This window comes from Nestor notabilis, unplaced genomic scaffold (genome assembly GCF_000696875.1).
Source record: "Nestor notabilis isolate BGI_N333 unplaced genomic scaffold, ASM69687v1 scaffold20821, whole genome shotgun sequence".
NCBI classification, from domain to species: Eukaryota; Metazoa; Chordata; class Aves; order Psittaciformes; family Psittacidae; genus Nestor; species Nestor notabilis.
In genome coordinates, this window is record NW_009915620.1 from 18,044 (window position 1) to 25,522 (window position 7,479).

At 43.1% G+C, this 7,479-nt stretch overlaps 1 protein-coding gene across 1 annotated transcript in view; it reads left to right on the forward strand.

The window, feature by feature from the left end:
* IQCA1 (IQ motif containing with AAA domain 1) overlaps positions 1-7,479 on the forward strand; it is an 87,376-nt gene that overhangs the window by 8,448 nt on the left and 71,449 nt on the right. The gene's annotated exons all lie outside the window — the stretch shown is intronic.

The window sequence follows — 7,479 nt, forward strand, 5'->3', positions numbered from 1 at the left end:
AGGGAATCTTAAGTCTGATATCACTTATTGGAGGGTTCACAGCCAAGCACTCTTTTCATGGTGGCTGATAGTAGGAGTAACTGGTGACTAGGATGCGAATAGCCTAGTTTATGAGGAGGAAATCTGTATGCTCATGGGGATGAAGGGAATTAAAACAAAACACAGATAATGTATTAATTTCCTGACCTCCATTCAGGAGCAAGAGAATTGATGTTTGCAGCTCTGCACTCTGACTCATTCCTCTTTATCAAGTGGATAATCAAAGAATATAGGGAAAAAAAAGAAAAGATACTTCCAAATAAAAAGAAATCTGTTCCTCTTGCCAGTGTTTTTGTATCCCCCCATTTGGGTTTCCCTTTTACTTCCCGTGCTGCATTCCCTTCCGCGGTCTCCAAAGGAAGCGGGTGGCAGGCAGACACTGGTTCACACTGATAGATAGGCAGCGAGCTCCAAAGGTCAAGTCCCTTTGATGTATGATCACGTCAGGCCTCTAAAAAATGACCACAGATCTTCATGTGTAAATATGTTGGATTTGCTTTTCTAATGCTGCACGACTTAGATAAATGAGAAGACCCAGCCATCCATTATTCCAAGCCCATCCCAAAGGAGACTTGACTTTTACTGCAATAAGTATCATTTCTTTTATAATTATAGCTGGTTTAAAAATGTCTGTGTTACTTTCATATGAAGACTGCTTTGCAAAAAGAGCGAGTCCATCTGAACTTCCAAATAATGCTTTTGGGAAAACTTCAATTGTGTTGGCCTAAAAACATGGAAATCCATGCAAAGACCAAGAATTGCCCAGTCTTTTACTTAATTCAGTATTATTTTCTTTATTGTCTACTTGCTTCAGAAAAGATTATGTATCTTTTCTGGAATTTGATTCTCTTTCATCCTTTGCTTGATGACAGAGTAGAAGCCCATATTCCAGAGGTTTTTCTTGGCTCAGAAGTAAAGCTTCATTATTATTATTATTTATTAAAGCCTAATTGCAGAAACAGCATGATTCCCTCAGCACATGTTTTTCTAAATCTCCAATAAATCACAATGTGCAATACTGGTTTAATTTGTAAAGAGAAGCAAGCCCCGCTAAGAGCACATACATCTTGATAACTGTTTCCTGATCTTCCTCACATTGCTGCCACGATGCTGTTTACTAGCAGCTCCAGCATGACCACCATAACCACAGTTCCAGGCACAGGGCTGTGTTTAAGCCACACTGACCGCACTGATGGTGCAAGAAAACACATTAAATTGCCTTGAAAACATGCTTGTGCTGTTCAAACCCCTCGTATTTCCTCGCTCTATTTTAGCCTGACAGGTCAGTTGTAACATTCTATTTGTGCAGTTTTTAAACTGGGGCATACTTTCATTTACCTGTTTCTGGCATTTATAAATTCTCCATCACTAAACACTCCAGCTGGAGGTTGCTGTGATTGTTTCATGTCGCTGCAGTGCAAACTGGCTATCAGCTTGGTGTAACTGGATGTGTGAACTGGATTTTGGCAACTGCGTCGTCTCAGCAGGGTGCAAACCAGCCCAAGCCTAATAGTGGATCTACACTCAACACTCACCCTGACACTCTACTAACAGGATAGCCCCTGCAGGAAGTTACACTTACAATCTCAGAACACAGCCTGCTGGAAAGAGGAATAGCTGTTTGTAACATAAAATGTTAGGATAAACACTTTTCAGTCGGACTGATCTACGGAAGGGAAGGAGGAGCCCAGGAACAAGGAATACAAGGTGACCAGACAAAATCCATCCCTATTTAGGGGCTTAACCTCCTGTTAAAACTTTGAGACAGGAGTAGTCCAAAGGCCTGGACGTCCCCTTGCCCGTGGTCTCTCTTAATGAGCACAGGTAATCAATCCTGTTGAAGCCAAGTGCTCTACATGCTTACACAGTTCATAGGAATGAGCCTTGCATGCTTTGGACACACACACACACCTAAGGGCCTTCTCGTCCCACAGATGCATCTATTGATTTATAGACATATGCCTCTCACACTGCTCTACTCCACGATTTCAGACCTTACTAAAGAGCTGGTGGCACAATACGTGCTGTCTATGATTTTCTCATGCGAGTAATTTCCACCATTCATTCAATATCTTTTTCACATGAAAGGATCTATGTGATCTTAAAAAAACCCTGTTCTCTCCTCCTTACCTCTTTTAAACATACCCTAATTTAGGCATGTTGTCTTGGATAATGCTTTTATTTATATCTGAGAAAACATTCTACCAAACATTCCTTGTTCTTTGAATTCCTGATAAATATAATTCATTTCATCCAGTCAGGGGAAAAAAAAATCAGCATTTCCCAGAATAGCCTTCTGTGTAAACATCACAGGCTGCAGCCACATAGATCCTGTATGGGATTTAACACGCTGCTGACTCCACAAGTGAGCGACACTGAAAGGATTTCTTCAGCTCTGGAAAACGGGCAGAGGTACAGTCGTGGTGCCCACCAGGCCTGGTTTTATCAAACATAAGATTAAACTGACTCTTGTTTTACTTGCAACCTGGATGACGTTTTAGATGTCAGCACAAAGTTACATGTTATTTCACTGGGCATACGTATGTATATACACAGTGATAACTAATCTGTCCTGTTTTCAATAGACATTTTAAACCTGCTTATTTTGGAACTAAGAGGACACTGGGAAGCAAGAAGGCTGCTAAATAATTTGGCTTTCATTGGCTGGAGTCGCACTGAGGATGAAATCACTGCCTGGCAGGGTCCAAAACATACTTGCTTTTGTTAGTAGAAGTTTAACAGCACGGCCAGGTATAATATCAGAAATAAACATAACCAACATTGTATAAACTTATGCAGCCGTGGGTATGTTTTCTCCACTTCAACTTTTCTTTATCTCAATGAAAAGTGTGGCATGTCAGTACTTTTATAAATATATATTATACAAAACAACCATTTGCAATATTTTTTCTAATAAGGCCTCTCCTACAAATGCTTTGTTTGAATGCATATGACACTTTAATTGGCAAAGCCTATTGAAGTGAATCATATAGTAGGGAAGCTTTAATGAATGCAATATATTTTGCTTCGTTGTGCCTTTTTTGTGCCTAATTTAGGAATTCAGCCATATAATTGATGTGGCTATCACCATTTGTGTACCATGGCACTTAGATGAATACAATCTTCAGGAGACAAGAGACCTCTGTAAAACACATTCCTTCCCACAGCCAGACAAAATACATGAGGAAACAAGAAACAAACTTCCAAAGATAATTTGCATCACAGCTTAGAAGTCAGTAGAATAACAGTGATAAGTAACAGGACCCCAGTTGCTCAGGTGGCAGGTTCTTTTAGTTGGCTAGTAAGGAGTTACTTGCCCATGTTCACTAGCAGTGAAAAGTGACCATTAAAACCCGTTACTTTAAAACTACTTACTTTGCTTAGGAAATGAAGTCCTCCAGACAAGCAAACTGTACTATAGTGCTGAAAATCTGTAGCAAAATGCTACACAACTAGGATATCTTTCAAAAGACTATGGACAATCCTCTCTGTAGCAGAACATTCACTGAAGAAGCCCCATAAAACCATGCAGCGTGTGTTTCAGCTGCGCTGTTTCAGGGCTAAGAAAAGACACTGTCCTAAATTAAGCACCCAGTAATAAAAGCTGCAGTAAATCTACCTTTCAGACATAATGTGAAAGTTAGCCTTAAAACATGAAGTGAAATGAAATGTATTTATTTCACTGAAATGAAGACTATCTTTCCTTGTAAGTGCAGTCGTAATGGAACAATTGAAGAGCAGTTAGTTCCACAGCATGGGACCTCCTATATGTAGAACTGTAGCCTTAAGCATGTTTAGCCAGGCTGCACACCTCTAAGTGCTTTATAATGAACAATAAAGCAGTCTGTGTTGGAAGGAGCTGCTGAGCTGACTAAGCAGAAAGACAGGCCGGGAGAGTCATCTGTGCAACTGAGTTCCTAAGTCAAAAGGGAAAACCCACAGAGACTTTGATCGCATCAGCTTACCTGGGAGTTGGAGGGCGCCTCTTCCATCCTTCTGCTGGTGGGCCTCCTGCTTTCTGGAGAACTAACTTCTCTGTGGGGAGGAGAGGAGGAGGAGGAGGAAGGAGCGGAGGCTCTTCCAGCGCTCTCTTCAGCGTACTTGTGACTGATGAGTTGGAATGAAATTCTGCTTTAGACAAATGTCCATTTTGCCTTATCAATTTAGAGGAGGATTTTAAAGACAAAGCCTATCAAACATTAGATAAGCATTTTAAGTTAATGGACCATGTAGTCCTATTTTTCCCCAAACTCAGGAATCTTCATATTATGTCCCATTTCTACAGCAACATCAATTATTAATATGTATACTTCTGCTGACAGAAGACCACACTAAAATGTGAGTTTCGTTATCCAGTTCTGGGTCATTAACTGTGAAAAGCTTGTAAATATAATGGTCTATTCACATGGGAAGCCTTCATTAAGATGCATTATTCTACAACTGATGTGGCAGCATTGCATTATCAAGTTCACTGTCTCCATTTAATATTTGTAATTTGTTTCTAAATGAGTTGCTGTTTGTGGGGCAAGTTAACAAATTTGAATTTCATATGGCCAAAGACATTTCTTAAAGATGGGAAAATGCTTCTTCCCCCCAAGGAAAAGCTATTTATTAGTGGCTTACACTGTAGAATACCTCCTTTTGGTTCAGAAGCAGAAACATCAGAGGCACTGAGAGAAGTGATGTTAGAAATAAATTGGCTCTTGTCTTCTTTAACATGCATGGTAAGTGTAGGGGCTATAAAAGCAGCACTCATCGTGCTGTCTCAGTATAACTCTCCAGAACAGGCATGTGAACACATGGAAAGTTGATCTGCAGCACTACAACACTGCAAAGCATGGGTCAAAGACTGGCCAAAGGGAGGCATTCCCATCCTCTCCTACTGTCCATCTGGCTTGGCACTCCTCCTGCCAGCTCACTCCCTGTTTTCTCTTCATCCTAAGAAGGCCAAAGGTTTCTCAGACATCCTTTCTTCTGACGTCTGCTCCTTGACAAGAGAACAGACGTTCCACCAGGGTGTTGTATAGATTCTGTCTCTATTTGAAGGCGCAGGAGTGCTTGAAGACCTTAATCCCAGGTTTTGACGTCGTCTCCTCATGGCACCGTTTCCTCACTGCTGTTGAGTGCTTGCCTCCTCTTCCCCCAGAACAGGAGCCAATCTTCGGCTCCTGACGTGTCAGCATCCTGGTCTTCCCTCATGAACAGGCTGTGGTGCATATGTTCCACATTAGACAGCCACAGATCGTTCAGGACTCATTTATCACTGCCAGCTCGGCTCTTCATTTCGTGCTCTCCCTCTCACGTCTGAGCTGGAGCATGTTATTGCCAAAGCTTTTCCACTACAGGAGGAGCCCTGTGTTTGGCAACCATCTGTCCACCAGCTTCAGAGGATGGCATTTACTGGTAAATGTGTCTCCTCCCTGCTCCTCATTGCAGCAGCGTGCCTGGCAGCGCCAGCTCCTGCTCAGATCAAGTGTCCTTTCATACCTGCTTCGACATCTTATCTTGTCGGCTCCTCTTGAACACCTTACCCTCCTCCCAGTCTATCTGGGTCGAGGTCTGAGCCAGCTCTGCTTTCCCAACGATGGAAACAGTCAAGCAACAGCACATTTCACATCAGCAATGTGAATGCCTTCTCCTCCATGCACATAGACCTTTTCCCATGTACCTTCGTTTAGTAAACATTAGTAACACCAGGATTGTAAAAAGAGATGGTCAGAGGAGAATATGATCTTACCAGTTTTCCCTGTTCTCATTCAGTACTTTGAGTTGTCAAAGGTGGGCAGCTGGACTCCCATTGGTAGAAGCGGTTCCTTTTCCTTCTATTTTCTTGTAGTAGAGCAGTCTTTGGAAAAGAAAATGGAAAAACTATGAAGGGCAAATACAACAGAGCTGCTTTTCATAAGCTATTCTACAAGGTTATGTCTGTACGTCAGCCTTAGGGCTTCGAGTGCAGCTCATAAACTAGTATCAGGACATATATGGGTAACTGTGTGGTGCTCAGACAGGTAGTCACACACGTTTTTACTCAGGGCTTGGCTGGATTTTGCTGACCAGAGCATGTTCTGTAGCCTTGTTGCTATCAGCATCCAAGGCAGCTGGTTCAGAACCACCTGATGTGTGTCCACACAGCTTCATGACTCCAGACTCAGGTGCAGGTACAGAGCAGTACGCAAAGACCAACACCTCTAGGCAGTAGTGCTCTGATGGGAACTTCTCGGAGAAGCAGTCCCTTGAGCACTGCTGTAGTGAAACAAATAGTTGAGTGGGAAACTGCCTAGAGGGAAGGAGATCTTGGTTCTAGATCTCAATCTGGGAAGCAGGCCTCGCGGGTGCTCCTGTTTCCAAACGAGCCCTGAGAAAGCATCATCACATCTGGCTATTCCGAGGTTCATTTGATATTAGCGAGGCAGATGATGCTGAAAAAGAAAGAAAGAAGGAGTAAGAATAAGTGCTGGTGAAGGTGAAGATTGGAAACACTTTGACTTTCGTGGAAACTGAGAATAGACTGAAGGTGACATCTCAGGGTGAAAGGCAACATTTTGGGTCGCAGGGTGCTGAGGCGCTGGCACAAGGTGCCCAGAGAAGCTGTGGCTGCCCCATCCCTGGCAGTGTTCAAGGCCAGGTTGGACACAGGGGCTTGGAGCAACCTGCTCTAGTGGAAGGTGTCCCTGCCTGTGGCAGGGGTTGGAGCTGGAGGAGCTGTAAGGTCCCTGTGATTCTATGATCTCTCCAGGAAAAGAGCACATGCAGCTGCCTTTCAGAAGCATGCTGCTCTTCGTCCTGCCTCCCAAATCTTTTCTCCCTGTTGGCCTTGACCTCTTCGCATAGCACAAGTCACACATTGCAATTGCAGGGAAGGCAGCAAATAGCCCTCCTGCACAGGGCCTCTGTGCTTACTTTGGATCGTGTGCGATCCCACTGGGTACTTCCCAAAACCAGATTTGCTTGGCACTTACCAGTGATTTTTGGAACCTGGTCGAAGCACAGGAAAGGATCTTACATATAAAGCTGGCCAAACCTTTGGTGGAAGCTTTCTTGTCTTTGCGGGAGACCTCTGGAATTAGGGCTTGGAACACACTTGAATATACATCACCAGAGAAGAAGAATGCATTGCTAAGTTAGGCTGAGACGTGCTGATTAAGGACAAGTTCTATGCAGTCTGAGGGTGGAAGGCCAGAGCAGAACTGTAGAGTTTCTCATGCAGACCAACAGTCCTAGGCTTTTGTTCACATATGCTGCCACCTATATGTCAGTCACCAGCTTTGAAGAGTGAACCACACCATCGTACACAAACAGGTTATCATCTCTTCCAGTCTTAAATTTGACATGCGCTATCAGACTATGATTAGTACTTCCCAGCTACGTGGAAGAAACCTCCTGCTAGAACTGCAGATAAACCCCCAAAGTTAATTTACAAGTTAATATTTAAAAGAGACC